Here is a 19716-nt window from a genome sequence, read left to right on the forward strand (position 1 = left end):
TGGGATACTACTCAAGTATTCTTCTTGAATCTATTTGCCTTTTGACCTTCCCTCCCTTCAAATATCTTCAAAACCTATCTATTTCATAAGCCCGTTTGGTCATCTTCTTAAATTCACTGATCTTGCTCCATTGCATTGCGGCTTGAGGATGAATCATGTTACTTTAAAGGTATTATTACTACTAATATTCCTTATGTGTCCCTGCCTTCAGTTTCCCCTTTTCTGGTTCATTTTAACCCTGTGAAAAAATTGATTATTTTAACATGTGCTCTGGTAGTCAGACAGCTGGATTGAAATACTTCTGTTAGTTTAAAGGTTAATAGGTTTATACTTGTGGCTGATGTTAGTTTAAAGGTTAATAGGTTTATGCTCGAGGTTATTTAAACTAGATCCCCAGAAAATCCCACCAATAGAACAAAACATAGGTATCAACCTGATTAGAAGCTCCCACAGTGTTGTTTCCAAATACCTGATTCTAATTAATCAGGCTTGGAAGGGATCAGGAAGTGAAGGGACTGTTGTCTTCACAACAGTTAGGGTAGATCAGCCTTAAGCCTTTCCAAGTGAATGACAATATGCTACTCTGGAGTGATATAACTTTCACAGGATAAACATGATCAGTATGATCATCCAAACACCCACTGTAAGTGAACTGACCTATCCAAATGATTTGGATAAGATCAAGTTGATAATGGAGTGGATATGAGGTTGGGGGTTGGACGTTGGGTGTTGAGGAAGAGGGTGGAAGTCCTTGTACACTAACATTCTAGTTGCAAACAGGTTTAATGATTTCTTTTTTATTCCTTAGTCTTACATACTCAATCAACTCAGATTCCTAATCCCCAGATTTACATGAATATTACATACCCTCAATTACTGTATTAATATAAATCTTGTAAGATCCATTTTCAAGATGGCGCTACTGAAGGCATGAGACAGCTCACTGGTAGTTCAGAAGGTAAGATATATGACTAAAAACATTACTAATAACACCCTTTCAGAGGTAAATTGTGGTCACCTATCACCACAAAGAAAGAAGAAACAAGCGGAGGCGAGGCTGATTCAAAGGATGAGCCATGCTGATGAATTGCAAAGCTGAAAAGCAATGTGTTTAAGACAGGGCTGCAGACCGAGTTGATATTGCTGGCACTACTGGAGTGAATGATTTAGAGAGGACTCAATGCGGAAGATTTTTGATGGCCGTCCTCCTAACCCAGGTGCGAGGTTGGATCACTCTAACTGGGGGAGCCAATTCGGTGAGATTGAGATCAGCATCGGGCTGTTTGGCCCAAGCGTGTCATTGCACCGGGGGCCGGGTCCTACAGCGAGGCACCACCCAGTGCTTGGACAAGATAAATGCCAATCCAGATAGACTGGAAAGCCCGAGTCTCAGAACCGGAGGCAAGGGTTGGGCTGATTTCCCTTGCTCTCCCCTGATGTTCATTCCTCTCTCCGTGAGGCCAAGGCTGTGAACTGCCCCTGTTGTTGGCTCTGTGAGTTTGGCAGCATTTTTGCCCTGCTAATATCATAAAAGGAGATCGAGGCTTGGGCCTACTCCAGCTGCTGTGACTAAGGATTCAGTCTGGTTTGGAATGCTGTTTGCTTCTATTGTTTTCATGATGTGTATGCTTTTTTCCCCACTTATGGTCTTTCATTTTTTTAATTGGGTTTTCTGGCTTCTTGCTTTGTGTCTGTCTCTTAGCAAACAAATCTCAAGGTGCATAGTTTATACATTCTGTGATAATAAGTGTACTTTGAATCTTTGAGTCATAGCGTCATAGAAAAGTACAGCACCGAAACAGGCCCTTTGGCCCATCTAGTCTGTGCCAAACCATTTAAACTGCCTACTCCCAATGACCTGCATCTGGACCATAGCCCTCCATACTCCTACCATCCATCTACCTATCGAAACTTTCTTTAAATATTGAAATTGAGCTCATATACACCACTTGTACTGGCAGCACATTCAATCCTTTCATTTATTTTAACACATCCTTACTGACTGCTAGATTCTACAGTGTTTTCCTGTTAGATGCTGTCTGACAGTGAGCTGTTAGTAGTAACATAGGAAGGAATTGCACTGTGAGATTTCATGTTGGCAAAATGTGGGAAATATGTAGTGCTATGCAGTTTTAGTATTCCCAAATGACAGAACAAATTCAGCCATCCATCAGGCTTTAAAGACAGAGCCTGATTAAAAGGCCTTGGAGCAAAAATATAAAACACCTGCTGGAGGATCATTGTTTCCTGGTTCTGTGGTTCCTGGATTGGAATAAGTGAATGAGTAAGACTTTTATTGAAGGCTCTAAAATTCTCTACATTAAAATTGTCTGAAAGTGCCTTACGTGTATTCTTGAGGGATATCTACTCTGAAATCCAGTTGCTCCTTTGGTTTTAAACTTCTGTGCATTTCTACTGTCTGTCTGCTTTTCTAGGACAATATTACAAAATGCAAGGGCACCACTGATTGGTTAGAATCAAATGGGAGTTGGAGAGATGGAGGCCTTTGCTTTTTGCTCAGAGTGGTGTCCTTACTTCATGCAACAGCTGTTCAAGTTCAAGTTTAATTATCATTCAACCCTACATGAATACAGCCAAACAAAAGAAAGTGTGTACCTCTGGGGCCACATAGTACTAACAGTCATAAACAGAAAAAGGCACATTTAGCGCATTTAAGATTCAGTCTCACAAAAAAAATATATAGCCCATATATGTAGAGTGATATATCCTGTAAATTGATGGTGCATGGGAGTTGTCAGCCAGAACCAGCAGTTCTCAACAGTTCACAGATGAAGTTGTGCATGCATTCCAGCTTGTCTTTCACAGAGCAAACACTGGAGGGCAGCACCAATGGGAGAGGCCAGCCCCAATCGAGCACGGACACCGCACCACACCACATCCAGCATCTCCCCTCCTGGTCTGCCGCAACTGGCGAACACGTAACACGGAGCCTCGTTCTCGCTACAACCAAGGCCACACAGCTTCCCCGCTGTCGGTCTTCTCAATAAACCAGTGAACCAGACTTGCAGTACTTTACATTACCAATGTCCAACAGGGTCTTGCGATTGCAAGAAAAATGGCCTAGGCAATCACTCGCACCTTTGCGTATCAACACCAATGGTGTTCTGTAGCAATGCGGTCTGCACCAAGTCCAGCTCTTCCACCAATACACAACTTACTGATGGGATAGACCTTCAGTACTTGATGTCCAGCAGTGTCTTGTGATCATAAACAGGGTTTAAGAAGGACAAAAACACCTTTGGTTGGCCGCGTCTGAGTGAACAGCTTCTTACCAGCTATAAACATAGCAGAGAATGGCAGAAGAACTGGACACAGAATGTTGTAGAAAACGAGGACAAAGCAAGTACTGGTGTGTACACTGGACATTTGGGAATGGAAAAAAATGAGGATTTGATTGGCAGTTGGTCAATACTCTGCTTTTTATTGAGAAGTGCCAGAGAGATGTCAAGAGAATTGCTGCTCTTTGATCAGGAAGACATTGAAAGCACATTTTTGGTGACAGCCCCATGGAATATTTCCACATGAGTAGATATTAGGTTGCTTTAAGGTATTGTTCTTCATCTTCTTGTAAACAAAGTATCCTGTAAAAGAGGAGAAAACAGTGCAGTGGCAATGTGTTCAGCATTCTCAACAGTTAGAAACACCAAAGGAAATGTTGAAAACAGCTGGTTTTGGCATTTTAATGGAGCTTTTATCAATCTCAATGACAGACTGGAAGAACTTATTTGAAATTTCACTGTTTACAGCCACTCAAAAATCACAGTCTGACTTCCCAGGGAACAATGTACAATTAATTTATTGTCCAATGGATAAATCTTAGTCTCCACCAAAAAAAACTTAACACAAATCGCTGTCCTTTCAAGGAACAAGGAAAGCTCCCTAAAATTTAGGGTTGTGTTGTTATTCAGATTAAATCCAGAGAAAAATATAACTCTCAATTCTGCATAATCCTATATAATTACATTGTAATTTGTTTACTGAAAAATATAATTTTCTCAATTACAAATAGAACTAAAGCTCTAAAGAACAAAAACCTTTATAAGCTCCAAGTAATATTGAGTTGAATTGTCAAAATAATATTCAGATTCTTCACATAAAAGTTGAGTCAAAAATAGTATTTCATTCCATCTTGATCAGCTGAACCTCAGGAGAATAAGTGCAAATGAAGATGGAAGTGAATCAATTCAATTGCCACTTTCCCTCTGTAAAAAAAAAACAATCAATGCACTTCATCTGCAGATACAGGCTTTACAGATTGACTGCTGTATGATCACTCCATCACCGATGACAGGAATGTATCTCCTTCATTTTTCTGCTCATTTCTTGCTCAACTTTTCACAGATTATGAAGTTCCACAGCCAGTTCTTTTTGAACACGGCAGCAGACTGATGCCAAAGAATTATTTTTGATTTGGATTGATTACCTGAGTTGTTGGCATGTTGCTTGGGTGTCCAGGCCATGCCAGCATTTGCTAGGAATACTGCTTTCATGCGAATCATAAATGTGCAGATTCTGCTGGAAAATGCACAGATCTGAAACATATTGCCAAAGCTGGCAGAATATGGTGAAACACGTCAATGGAATTAGACATGCGGTGCCTGGTGCTGATTGCTCATTGCACATTGGGCTTAAGTGACCCAGATTGGCAGACACGGAAATCTCAGGCCCGGATAAGAAAACGTATACACCCCATGTTCATTTGGCTCATTAAAGCTCTGAAAATGATTAAAGTGAAGTGATCAGATCATAATACAATCAGAGCAGCTGCACAGTGTGTCGGTAAATCAGTCCCTATATAAAACAGGCACCTGCTGGCTCAGCCATGTTGGCCTATCTTCATAAAGGGAAGTCAGCTTGGTTGTTATGCTTTATGTTACCTCAAATTAGCATAACAATTTGTAGCTTGATATTTTCTTTTCTTTGTTTTCACCACTGAATCAATCAGTGGTTACAACCATTGAGTTATAGATTCAATGAATCTCTATCACCAGTGTCAAAGATGCAGCACTGAAACAGGCTTAAACTCACCAATTATGCCAATCATCACCACCCGGTTTTATATTAATGTGACCCTGAACACACTTCATTTTCCCCACATTGACCCACCTTAAACCATGTTCTACCACTCACCTACAGATGAAGAGTGGTCAATTAACCTGCAATCAGCATGCTTTGGGGATGTGGGGGGAAACTGGAGCACCTGGAGGAAAGCCACACAGTCAAGGGGAGAACATGCAGACTCCTTAGTCCAGTTTTGATACAGGTTATTGAGAATGGGAAGCAGCAGCTGTGCCATGCTGCTATCCTTAATCCAATACAGTTGTAACCCATTTCCTATTTAGGGCAGTGGGTCATAAATATCACTCTCTTCCAATGCAGGCCCACCATACCTGCAAGGGCTTGATGGGATTTACAAGTTGAAAACTTTATTACTCTATTTGATATGGAGACCTCTCTGCTGTGGATGTATGTAGTTGAATAAACTCAGGACAGTGTTAACTTAATCTCGGCATGCTCTACAAAATACCAATTTTATTAGTTAAAAGTGCTTTAAGTAGATGTCTAATATTTCTGTTTGTTGCAGAAAAAGCCATTGACATAATTTCAGGATATCTGATCCAAAGGGTGAGGATCATAAAACTGACGGTAATATTGTGCGGTTTCCTGGAATGAGGGCACTAATGTGATTTTGACGATAACAATGATAGTGCCAGGGGCTATCAAACTTATCATTTTTAAACATTTGTAATGGAGTAGCATGACTTTGTTCACTCAGGGAGACACTTCAGATGGCCCTGTGGTCAGAAGTCAGAGCATGCCAACCCCAACAGCAAGCCTCCTACCGATAAACCCAGATGGATGCCCAAGAGCAATGATGCATTTTAGGAAAATCAAACAATATTCCTAGATATAAGGGACAGCCTGCCTCCACCAGTCCTCCTCCCCAAACTTTTATTGGTCACTTAATTCACCACTTTCCCAGCACCCAAAGTGACTTCAAACTTCTAATAGTATTTAATAATTCCAAGGTAGAATTCAGGTCTATTCTAGCAGATCCTTCATGTGCTCTAGCTTAGCATGTATGGCTTCATTCATCCGGTGCTCCTGGAATAAGGGGTAAACAAGTCTAGCAGGCTAGTGGCTGCAGCTGATCATCTCCTCCTCAGGTGGAGAAGGAAAGTAAGTGGCAGCTTCCCCGGTGATGCCTTTATCTAAATAACTCTTGAAAGGTAGGTTGCTTCCTCGTGTTAGTTTCCTGCAGACTCAGATATGGCAAGCACTTTCAAATGTCATATTGAATGCTGAATGTGTGTGGCAGAGGTGACACACGCATACCAGCTATGCGTTAGGTTGGTGACCTGGTATGTTCGATGGATACACTCTTGTAACAACCTCATGCAACATCATTTGTGTGAGTGTAATCGCCAAACTCTCATTGTCAGTGCTGATAATCTCCACCCCTTGGGCACAGACTGTTTTTGCCTGTACATCTACTTTTTTGGCCTCATCTACTCATCCATGGAAAGGATAAAATATGGGCTGCCAATTGAAATAGCTGAAGTAATTTTATTCCTTATGCAACCTTTTGCGCACTGATGCGGTCAGTTCCTCAGCTCTTCTCAGTGCAAAAAGGAATTTTCAATTAATAATTCTTTAGGGAGTAGATTGTAGCGAGTACAGCACTAATTAACTACCTGCAAGTAGGAAGAAAGTTTCTGAGATTGTCCTTAATGAATGATTTATTGCAAGTTCCTGGTCTATGTTGTTGAACTTTTCAACAATTACTCCCTAGTGTAAGGTGTTTTCATCTAAGTAGGATTAGCAAGAAAATGAGATTGAAAAACTTGGTGTGACAATGCTGGCAATTGTTTCTCTTGAAATTCTGGACCCAAAAAAGTAAATTATCTTTTCAAATTTGATAATGAATCCAGGTCAATTTTTGTATAGCTTTGAGTAAATTCTTGGAAAACGTTGCTTGGTTACCTGTTGTAAGAACAGGATTCCGATTTTCTGAGTAAATCCACTGATAGTTTGTTTAAAAGGCTTGCTTTGGAATTTGTCTTATTTTTCTGTCATCAGTATTCAAAAAGTTACAAAAAGTATGAAATATTGATCGCAATAGAGTAAAACCAGAAAGAAAGGTAAAATAATTAACAAAACAGTAGGGACACCATGGTTATTCAGCTCAGGGTGCTGCAGTTCAGAGTTTAATACTGGCACTAACTATAAGGTGCTTGCACATTCTCCCCATGACTGCAGGGGAGTCCCTCTGGGAGCTCCAGTTTCCAACTACAGTCCAAAGATGTGCCAGTTAGTCAGTTAATTGACCATTGTAAATTGCCCTGTGATTAGTTCAAAGTTCAATATAGGTGGGCTGCTGGGTGGCATAGCTCATTGGGTCAGAAGGACCTGTTCTGCCCTGTATCTCTAAATAAATAAACAAAACAACATAAATTACACTCAACAACAAAGATTTTGCTTCATGAATACTTTCAGTGTGGCTTATGAATTTTGGGCTGCCGATCATGAAAATCACCGTGAAATTAACCTATCATGCACCGTTATTTGAGATCGCCTATATTTGTTATTTCAATTCATAATTCAAGTCAGGGTAACTGATGCCAAGATTAAGGAAGGTACTCTTGTTGGTCCACCTATCAAACAGGTCATCAGTGGCAGGCAATTTGAAGAACTTCTAATGGAACCGAAGAAAATTGCATGGAAGGATTTCAACGATGTTGTTGAGAGTTTTTTGGCAACTACAGAGCAACAAATAGCATGCCGCTAGTTAACTACATGCTTGAAGCATACAACACCATGGATTACAACACGCCACTAAAGATTCATTATCTGCATTCCCATTTAGACTTCTTTCCTGCAAACCTATGATATCCTGTACCGGCCTGGAAGGCTCAATGAGCCCCCTGATGCCCTATCACGGGGAGCGTGTGCCAGCGCACAGCTCGACCAGCTATACGCCCTCCATGCAGATCTTTGTCAACTGGGGGTCACCCGATTTTACCATTTCATGAAAGCCCGGAACCTGCCGTACCCCCTTGAGGACATCAGGACGATGACCAGGGACTGCCAAGTCTGCGCTGAGTGCAAACCACACTTCTACCATCCTGAAAAGGCGCAACTTATCAAGGCCACCCGCCCCTTTGAGTGACTGAGTGTTGACTTTAAGGGCCCCCTTCCCTCCACCGACCGCAATGTCTACTTCCTCAACATTATTGATGAGTACTCACGGTTCCCCTTTGCCATCCCCTGCCCCGACACCACTGCCACGTCCGTCATAAAAGCCCTGTGCCAGCTCTTCACTCTGTTCGGATATCCCTGCTATATCCACAGTGATAGAGGGTCCTCCTTTATGAGTGACGAGCTGCGCCAGTACCTGCTGGCTAGGGGCATTGCTACTAGTAGGACCACGAGCTATAATCCCCGGGGAAATGGACAGGTAGAGAGGGAGAATGTGTGGAAGGCCACACTTTTAGCCCTTAAGTCAAAAGGGTTGCCGGTCTCTCAATGGCAGGAGGTCCTCCCCGAGGCACTCCACTCTATCTGCTCCCTGTTATGTACGTCCACCAATGCCACCCCTCATGAGCACCTATTTTCTTTTCCCAGGAAGTCTGCCACTGGGACCACCCTACCGACTTGGCTGACATCCCCAGGGCCAGCGCTGCTCCGGAAACATGCGAGGAGCAATAAATACTCCCCGCTGGTTGAGAGGGTTCACCTACTACATGCGAACCCCCAGTATGCCTACGTGGTCTTACCTGATGGGCGGGAGGACACAGTCTCCATCCACAACCTGGCGCCCGCAGGAGCAGCAGACCACTACCCCGAACACTCCACGGTAACTATGAACCCTGTACCCGAGGTGACACCGCGCACACCAAGCCCTACACAGACTCCTCACGACACTCCTATACCGGACGTCTCGCACGCGCATATACCAGGCGCCTCGCACACGCATGAGGGATCACTGATGCCTAGTGGGCTGACACCTCCAGTCAGGCCGGAACCAGCACAACCACCATCTCTGGTGCAATCACCACCGGCACCTGTGCAATCACAGCCGGTGCTACGTAGATCGCAGCGACAGATTCAACCACCTGATAGACTTAACCTGTAAATATGCTTGTAAGAAACTTCGCCACATGGGGACTCTCTTTTAAAACAAAGGGGGGGTGAATGTGGTGAACTACATATACCTGTCTGGACACGCCCCCCCCGGCTGACTGCTCCTGTGGCTCCTCCCACTAACCGTGGCTCCTCCCACAGACCCCGGTATAAAGGCGATTGGAGGCACAGCCCGGTCTCAGTCTCCAGGATGTAGTGTGGTGGTCAATTGCTGCTTGTTCTTTCTTCCAGCTAATAAAAGCCTATATCTTGCCTCACGTCTCCGAAAGTTATTGATGGTGCATCACAATGGCCAGCGTGGGGAAAGGTTTCACCAGGACGTTGCGGTCATGGAGATACGGTATCAGGGTAGCTGGAGACCCTCAATGCTGGCTGATTAGTGTTGGACACTTAAGTGAGAAGCCTCAGACACTGAATACAAATGAAAACCATCAACAAAACATATTTTGCTTAGTTGAACTATTGCAAAGCATCAGCACTGTTATGCAATCAAACGCATTATATTCAATAAAAGTTAATTTCTTGTTTCTCCAAATTCCGACGTAATTCAAGTAGTCTGAAATTATATTTGTGTTCAGCTTCAACCAGTCTATCATAACAAAAGAAATTTCTGAGGAAGCAACAAATTGGCTATGCAGTGTTATCATGTATTGTTTTGTCATCTTCCTATTAATGTACGTATATATTAAGAAAATAACATGCAGTTTAGGTGGTGTTGTGATGCAGTGTGGGACTGCTGCACACTGCTCCAGGTACTCGTGCTCCATCCTGATCTTGATCTTGCTGTCTGCGTGGAGTTTGCACGTTGTCCCGGTGATAGTTGGGATGCCTTGGATTCCACCCATATCCCAAGGACACAGTGCAGATTGTCTGGCCGCTGAAAATAACCTGGTGGTTTTTGGGGGAATTGATGAAGCATGTGAGAGAGAATAAATAAGTGTTTATAGAAAACATTCTTCACAAGGCTACACAGAGAAAGGAATTTTTTTTCTTCTGGTCTATGCCTCATAGTGGCATGATTGAACAGAGAGCAGAGGTGCAAGTATAATCAGAACAGCAGTAAATAACCTGCTGGAGGAACTCAGCAAGTCATGCACCATCTGTGAGGTGGGGGAGAGCGTGGGGGGAGGTGGAGTTATTGATGTTTTGGGCTGAAACTCTGCACCAAATTTCATCACTTGCCACCTCCTGCTCTCTATCAAAGCACAAGTTTTGCTTAATTCCTGCTCGTTCAATATGCCATGTCTCTTCACCATGTTCTGTGCCAGATTTCTTGGGCTCCTCCACAAAGAAGCTGCCAAGTTCCTCACCGAATGCAGAAGAGTAGGACAAGAAACCTGAGTATTCAACTCCCCAAAACACCTAGTATAGTGGTCACCAACCTTTTTAAGCCCAAGATCCCCTACCTTGGCTTTAGCGAAAGGCAAGATCAACTCCAAATTGATTAGTTACACGCATGTGCACCAGGGCAGAAAAGACCGGAAGTAAAACCCCACAACCCAGAAGTAGAAATAATGTATAAACACCAGGGGTCACCCTTTTTTTTGCACCGTGGACCGGCCGATGGAGTGGGGGGGGGATGTTAAACATGACCGGAATACAGCAATACTCAAAGCAGGTTCCTTATGTCCAGTCTATTCCGCAATTTAGTTCATGTGGCTCTCAGCTGCTGTCCCACTTGCTCACGTTTTTTCCGCTGGAAAAAAACTCAATGGGTTTGTCTTTAAGTGCAGGGTGCTTGGACTCAAGGTGCCGAAGCAGTTTTGAGGGCTTCATTGCCTCATTACACAGCCTCTGGGCCTGAGCTCCAGCCTCCCGCCTGCCCACCGCCAGCCGCCTTGGCCAGGTGCGGCTGTTCCCGGGCCGGGGCCGAGGCGGTCGCAATCCGGAGAGAGTGACCGACGGAGCGAGGAGTGCGACAGGGCGCACGTTCACCCCCCTTGTAGCATCTATCAGCCGACAAATGCTTGAGTAATGACCTCGTGTGTATTCAAGTTCAACAGTGGGCGTGACAAGGAATGAGGAAAGGTGCAGCTGACTCATATCGTTTCCTCGCGGCCCGGTGGTTGGGGACACTAAAGTACACTGCAGTGCATGGCAGGGGAGCTACACGCAGGCGCACTGGACAGAAAGAATGGAACTAAAACCCCGCAACCCGGAAACGATCTCTCAACAGTATTTGTGTATTTATTTTTCATTTTTTTTCGGGATCTACTGGGAAAGTCTCAAAGATTGACTAGTCGACTGCGATCGGGTTGGCGACCACTAACCTAGTATATGAGAAGACAAACGGGCCTGCAGATAGAAAGGCCTCAGAACAATCTGGGCCTTATAATGAAACAGCAGTTATAGAGGCAAAGGTGCACGGAGTCCAGAACTATATGGCAGAGATACCAGGTGTCATAGCAGCTGTGAGCTAAAGGATATTCTTTGGCAAATAGCCTATAGTTAAGGCATTATTTCTCGCCTAAATCTGGAACTCAGAATTTTAAAAAATTTTGGAAATAGTCTGCAGATCAGGAAGCTTCTCTGAAGAGAGAAAACAACAATTTCAGGTTGAATGGCCTTCTATCAAAATTGTGTGTGGAGGAGATATATATAAAAATGGGAGGATCAAGAGGAAGGAAACTGAAGATGAGTGATGTGGAAGTGGAAGGGAGACCGTGAGGGAGTAAAAGGAGGGGATGGTAAGATTAACAAGAGAAGAGGGGGGGGAAGTAAACAATGCTTTGAAGGGATGTCATAACAAGAAAAGAACAGAAAGGGGATAGGGTGGGACAGGTTGGAAAAGCTCATGGAAGTGATCACCAGGAAGTTTAAAACTAATCTTTAATCAGAATAGTGTTAGCTTTCCAACGTGATACTTTCATTGAACAGGTTGAGTATGATAGACAACAAGCCAGAGATTTTCCAACAACAGCGTGCCAAAAATGTGGGCTGCTTTTTAGAATGTGGAGAAGGGAATGCAGCCCCTAACCTCATTAATCAGCACTTTATGCTTGTGATTATAGCTCAGTACGCAGAATAGACCCTGACTTTTGCATTAAGTATAAAACAGGTGGGCAGTCTGTTCTGTTTTCACTCCATTTGTCTTTTCATTTGAAAAATCAATACAAATTAAAACTGCTGATGACAGCAGACAGACCTTGAATGGGGTGGCCAAGATAGCTGTTGATTTACAAGACTTGGTAGGACATTTGTCAGACTGGGGCTTGCTTATTAAATTTCTCTGCATGTGTGCTCAGAACAATGGAGAAAGGTGGAAGGGTAATAGGAAAAATCGGATTGAATCAATTTACTCACCATTTCTCTTTGAAAACTCTTGTATTCTGATATGATCATCTTTGCTGCTTGTTAACCTGCTTTATCTATTGTGTGCAATTTCTGACAGGCACAGATAAAAAATAGCTCCCCAGCCTCTAACAAGAAAACAAATCTGCAAATGGATTCAAATCTAATATCACGCTTGCGTGCTTTCCAATTTATTTATGCCAGTAAACAAACAGGCTGTTCCTAGTATTGTTCAATGCTCAGGAAGAATTTACACGAGGCCATTAAAGGTTAATAGTGGATTATTAAACCGGCTTGTGTACGGGGATTAGCTGATCGAGTCCGCTTCCCTGGTTGGGATCCTGCTGTGTCACCAGATGAGAGACGTTACAATTCTCTTCCAGTCACCTTCAGTTTCAATTGAGGAAGTCGGTTCCGAGATGTGGCTGGGTTTCTTGTGAATTCCACACATAAGCATCACTAACTGGATCAGCAGACATATTGCAAAGAAAATGGCAATGGTATTTCGTCAAGGCATGTCAACTTAACATGGTAGAAAACAACAGCTCGACTGTGAAGTGAAACCTCCCATTGTTAATAGAAACTCCCAATAACTTCTCCCACTTTAGAATGTGTGAGAAATGAGTAGAAATCCATCCCCCTTGCATTTTAACCATGAGTTTGTAGAAAGAATGACCTATCAGTCAGAATATTATTTAATACAGCATTAAAATACTTTCTTTAGACAGGAGTCATTAGCAGGATCAGTGGGTGTAAAATGCTGGATAAATGTTGGTTTGCTCTTTTAACTTCTAGAGTGGGATTGCTTTTAGAATTTACAGCTGAATGGTGGACTGACCATTGAAATCTTTTCTATAGCTCCGCTGAGGTAGAAAATGAAACATTCTTGGTCAGGCTGTAGACTGATAGCTTGGAGTCACATCCCATTGGTGTCACCGGCTTGCTGGGAGTATATTTACTTCTATTGGCAGGGATGTTGAAACCTCTTCTCTATTAGGGGTGCTAAAAGCCACTTACCATCATGTCACCCAATTTTGTTAATGGTACCAACAATCATTCATAATCTGGGGCTCTTATGGCGAAGCTTAAGTCTTGAGTGTGAACCAGAACATTTTAGTTGCATAAGGTACTTCTCCCAAAAAAAAATGGTTCAGGGATGGATAATGAGTAGAGGCCATTCCTGGGTTATTAGTGGGTTCCATTTTTAAGAATGTGCATATTCTAATTTGATCTATAATTAGGAAAATGCACAAAATTACTCTATATAGTAACCACGCACCACGGTATTGTAATGAATGGTGTTGATGAAAGCCAATTAACAGAAGCATTTCCTGTCTCCCCCTGCCTAGTTAAAATTGTCCAGAATCACAATGAACCACAAGTGGTTGCTGGTTTTGATGAGCTTGAAGTATCAGTAGCTATTCCACATCATCGTCACCATCATGTGCCGTGTATTATGATGTGGGTGATCATGGTCTCATGACCATAATTGTTCCTGGTTTGTGATTGTCTTCTTCAGGGCAGTGCCTTTACAAGACAGGTGAGCCCAGCCATTATCAATACTCTTTAGAGACTGTCTGCCTGGTGTCAGTGTTCGCATAACCAGGACGTGATATGCCCCAGCTGCTCATACGACCATCCACCACCTGCTCCCATGGTTTCACGTGTCTTTGATTGGGGGAGAGGGGACTAAGCTACAACTTGCCCGAGGGTGACTTGCAGGCTAGCAGTGGAAAAGAGTGCCTTACACCTCCTTTGGTGGAAATGTATCTCAACCCCATCACCCAACAATGGATATTACATTATTTGATAGGGTTTCTTTGCACAAATATCAGTGGACGTGATTGCTCATTAATTTCCAAAGCGACTTTCATAGATGGCCTGTAACAGTGAAACTGGCAGCCTGTGTTCTTATCAGATAATGGTGTGTGGTTATTGTGGAGAGGTAACATGAAAACAGGTTCTTTTTGAAGACTGTTTCTCATTTGAATTTAATAATATTTATTGGATTTTGTACATATGTACAGACGACTCAAAATATTGACTGTTCAGATACACAGATAGATAGATAGATACTTTATTGATTCCAAAGGAAATTACAGTGCCACAGTAGCATTACATGTACACAGATATACAAATATTAGAAGAGAAGTAAGAAAGAATAAAAAATAAGTTACTTCAAGCAGTCTGACAGGAGGGGGTCATCATTTCCCTGGCTAGAGGTTGATTCATTATAGAGCCTAGTGGCCGAGGGTAAGAATGACCTCATATATTGCTGTTTGGAGCAGTGCCGATGTCTTAGTCTATTACTAAATGTTCTCCTTTGTTCGGCCAAGATGGCATGCAGAGGGTGAGAAACATTGTCCAGAAGTGCCAGCATTTTCCATAGGGTCCTTTATTCTATCGCAGTCTCCAGTGTGTCCAATTTGACTCCTATAACAGAATCAATCTTTCTAATTGGTTTATTGAGCCTATTGGCATCACCCGTGTTGATGCCATTGCCCCAGCACACCACCGCATAGAAGATTGTACTGGTGACAATAGACTGGTAGAACATGTGAAGTAGAGACCTGCATACTCCAAAGGACCTCAGTCTCCTCAGGAAGTAGAGGTGACTCTGGCCCTTCTTGTACACAGCCTCCATGTTGGTGCTCCACTCAAGTCTGACCACGTTTATTCATTTCCATAGACACTGCCTGATCTGCTGAGTCCCTCCAGCATTTTCTGTGTGTTGCTCTGGAATTCCAGCATCTGCAGACTTTCTCATGTTTATGTCTATACTGTTAGTCAGGTATTTTAAACTAGGATGGCAAGTATTTGTTTAAAGAGTCACTGTGGAAAGTCAAAGCAATTGTTCACATTCTTGATAAAATCATTGAGATAATATAGTATTAACAGCTAAAAAGAATGGGTGAAGTTTCTAATTATCTGTAACCATGGGGAGCTGATCTGTCAAGAAAATAATTTAGCTGCTACTTTTACTGAAGATGTTGGTCTCTGCTTATGTTGATTTTGAGATATATTTTAGCCATTGGGTTACATGTGCAGTATTGAGAATTTATTCATTTAAATTTATATTCCAGGACATTATCCAGGCTCCATGTATCAGTTTTTTAACATATGTCAAAATAATTACTACAGCGTAGAAAAGATCACCAGGAATATTATTCCATAGAGGAATGGGAATGGTCTGAAGTGGCTAAGGCCCAGTGATCCAGTCTACTATAGCTTCCCACTCTCCAATATTATATGTTTACATTCCTGCTTCAGTCCATCTGTGTTTTTTTAATCTCTCCTCAACCACTCCATAGTTTTCTTGGATAAACTCATATCTTCCATCCTAAAAACCAAATCGTGCTGCCCGTACTCTGGCTTACAGCAAGTTCCATTCTCCTACTATGAGCCTCTCAGGTACATTGGCTGCCTGTCCTCTTATGGTTTGTTTTACAATTCTCATCTTCATGTTTATAGAATATAGAACAGTACAGCACAGTACTGTACTAACCCTCCAGCCCACAATGTTAAGTTGATCTTTTAACCTATTCCAAGAGCAAACAAATGCTTCCCTCCTACATAGTCCCCATTTTCTTTCCAATGGAAAGCTTTTGACCTAAACTATTTCCTCCTTCGAGTGCTGACTAATCTGCTAAGTATTTTTGCATTTTCTTGTTAAATGTTTGCATGCAGGATTGTAGGAGTTTGTCAATAAAATATGCGGAAGTAATCTTATGTGCTTAACAAAAGTCACAACCTTTCCATTTTGAACAAATCAAAAAATACATTCACCTTCCACTGATGTCATTATCTCTTAAAGTGAACACAACTCAGTGATGGGATTTGTGAATTATATAGAACGATTTCTATTATGAACAATATGTGTCAGCTGTCACCTATTACATTACCCTACAGGCTGACTGAGCAGTTAATACTTGCCTTATCTATTCATGTATTTTTTTTGTCTCCAGGTTCCATTTTCCAAGGAGCATGTATTGCAAGTATTGGAAACAAAGCAGGTGAGGTTTTTTAGGGCTGTCATTGAAATTGTTGCCTTAATGTTGCACAATGGTTTTTTGAGACACAAACCATATAGATCAGGCAAACACAAGGGCCCATAGTATAAAATATAATCGTAATAGTTATAAAGTTTTGGGAAACGATACTTACCGTTAAAACTATCATATTTTATATGGTCATAATACTCGAAGTAGAAACAATGTGGAATTCAAACAATACAGTTAGATGGATGAGTGAAGATTACTGAAGATAATTTAAGTATGATGCCAATACCAGTACAGAGCAAATCGACCACATTTACTCCATCAGTTTTAAAGTTCCAATGATTAGTTTGGCTTTATTACAACAATAAAAACTGAACAAAATACAAACTTCTTGTTGAAAACAGTGAAAAAGGTAAAGTAAGGGGCAATATTTCTCAGTTTTCACCGTTTTGTCTTGTTAACCTGTTCATATGATTTGCCCTGAATCTTCTAATACTCAGGTATATCAGCTCAAAATGTTTGAGTATAAAGATCGCTACTGGTGGGTTTATGCCTGGAAAATCAAGATATGGTTTGTAACAACAAAACTAATTGAAAGAAAAACGCAGGAGCTAGGGATAAATGTTTTACTTTAGTAAGGCACTCAAATATGATGTGGTGCCAGAATGACGTATTCCACTCACATACTTTTAAATACACCTCATAATGAATTATGTAAACATCAAAGAATGCTTAATCAAACAATATTTTTATCATATTCCTTATATATTACTGAAATATTAAATACACAACGGAATCTAATGTTTTTCTTTTGTAGGCCTGTTAGAAATGACCATCTTTCAACAATTCGAAACCCAAAAGGATGAATATGCTTTCTTATTCATTCAAGGAATGACAGTACCATCCGCAGCCTAGCATCTATTTCACGTTCTCAACAGCCCTGGGGAAGCTGATGCTATACCATTGCTGTATGGCTACACACACCCAAGACACTGGAAGCTAAGGAGTCCATTATTTTGATACAGTGCTAATAAAGGAAAGACTGTCTATGACCAAGTCAGGATGCTACATGATTTGACGGAAAACTTTGTAGTTTATTGCAGCACATTTTGTATTTGGTGTGATGGCTGGACTGCCCTGGAGGAGCCCTGCAGTATATTGAACATTGGACACTTATTTTAAAATATTCATAAAGATAGGTACAAAAATACAAATCCCATACATCATTTCTTTACATTCATATCATGATTTTTTTTTAATCTACACGATTATTGTGGTTTTGGTTCTGTACATTTGTAGTACAGAGTGCAGTTGTTACCCATGTGACCTCCTGGAATATTACAAACTTCAAGTGTTTGAGAGGCTTCTATGTAGGGCCTTAGCTCCTTAACGTCCAGTGGTACAAAGTCCTTGAGGAGTCCTTCCTCACATTGTCTTTGCAGTGCACTTTAGTGCACGCTTCAGTACGTACGCTTGTAGCCTGGAATGTGTCAGTTGACAGCATTCCCTTACGGACATTATATTGAACAGGAAAAACAACAAGTTTCACGGAGAACAAAGTGTGCTTTCCCCAAGCAGCACTCTACGTTTGTTTTGGAATTCTTTCCTGGAAGAGCCTGTAGATCCTGTTTTATGTAGCTGCTCTGGATGAACCTTAACAAGGACCCTTGCATCCTTTGCCAAAGTACAGTCACAAAGAGGTGGATGCTTGCCTTGTCCTCATTGGAGTTGTCCTGAGAATGGCAAGCAGCGGGGATAGAACTCCAGCTGTGCAGGAAGAATCGGGCAAAGAGAACCTCATTCACCACCAGGTCTTGGTGCTTGTTAGAGAATTCTAGCGATGAGGCGTTCTGCCAGATGATTTTGATAGTCTTCCTGCGAAATCACCGCAGAAATCCATTGTATTCAAAACTCTAGGGGCGTATAGCCCAATGGGAGTTCGGGGAGCTGGGTTAAGCACAATAGGGAGCAATTCAAACAGAGAGAGGAGAAATGGGTTAAAAATTCTATTTCTGAATGCACGAAGTGTCAGGAATAAGGCGGATGAGCTTGAAGCCCAGGTGCGAATGGGTAACTATGATGTTGTTGGGATAACGGAGACATGGCTGCAGGGAGATCAGACCTGGGAAATGAATGTACAAGGGTATACGTGCTATCGTAGGGACAGAAATGTGGGCAGAGGGGGTGGGGTGGCCTTGTTGGTGAGGAATGAGATTCAGTCCTTTGCAAGGGGGGACATAGGGTCAGGAGAAGTAGAGTCTGTGTGGATAGAACTAAGGAACAGTAAGGGCAAAAGGACCCAAATGGGTGTTGTCTACAGGCCACCAAACAGTAGCATGGATATTGGGTGCAAGTTGAATAGGGAGTTAACATTGGCATGTGGCAAATGACGCAGTAGTTATGGGGGATTTCAACATGCAGGTGAACTGGGAGAATCAGGTTGGTGCTGGACCACAGGATAGGGAGTTTGTAGAGTGCCTACGGGATGCATTCTTGGAACAGCTTGTACGAGAGCCAACCAGGGACAAGACTATTCTGGATTTAATGTTATGTAATGAACAGGATTTGATAAGCGATCTCGCAGTAAAGGAGCCATTAGGAGGTAGTGATCACAATATGATAAGCTTTTATCTGCAATTTGAGAAGGATAAGGGCAGCTCGGAGGTGTTGCAGATGAACAGGGGAAACTATGGTGCCATGAGGGAGGAGCTGGCCAAAGTTGACTGGACGGATAGCCCAGCAGAAAAGACAGTGGAACAGCAATGGCAGGTATTCTTGGGAATAATGCACAAGGTGCAAAATAAGTTCATCCCCCAGAGAAGGAAGGATTCAAAGGGGGGAAAGGGGCCTCAGTGGTTGACAAAGGAAGTCAGAGATTGCATAGCATTAAAAAAAAGGAAATATGACAGAGCTAAGGTGAGTGGGAGGACAGATGATTGGGAAGTGTTTAAGGAACAACAGAACTTAACTAAAAAGACAATACGGGGAGAAAAAATGAGGTACGAACGCAAGCTAGCCAGGAATATAAAGGAAGATAGCAAAAGCTATTTTAGGTATGTGAAGAGAAAGAAGATAGTTAAGAACAACATTGGGCCCTTGAAGAATGAATTGGGTGAAATTGTCATGGGAAACAGAGAAATGGCAGAAGAATTTAATGAGTACTTTAGATCTGTTTTCACTAAGGAAGACACAAGCAATCTCCCAGATGTATGGATGGGCCAAGGACATAGGGTAACAGAGGAAATGAAACAGATTGACATTC

At 42.2% G+C, this 19716-nt stretch overlaps 1 long non-coding RNA gene across 2 annotated transcripts in view; it reads left to right on the top strand.

Moving 5' to 3' along the window:
* LOC140738016 (uncharacterized) overlaps positions 1 to 18353 on the top strand; it is a 105764-nt gene extending 87411 nt beyond the window's left edge. For both annotated transcript variants that reach the window (XR_012101281.1, XR_012101282.1), the window contains exons 3-4: positions 16422 to 16469; positions 17272 to 18353. This is a non-coding gene — a long non-coding RNA (uncharacterized lncRNA). The remainder of the gene's footprint in view (positions 1 to 16421; positions 16470 to 17271) is intronic.
* Positions 18354 to 19716: the final 1363 nt, after the last annotated feature.

The sequence above is a fragment of the Hemitrygon akajei genome, chromosome 13 (genome assembly GCF_048418815.1).
Source record: "Hemitrygon akajei chromosome 13, sHemAka1.3, whole genome shotgun sequence".
NCBI classification, from domain to species: Eukaryota; Metazoa; Chordata; class Chondrichthyes; order Myliobatiformes; family Dasyatidae; genus Hemitrygon; species Hemitrygon akajei.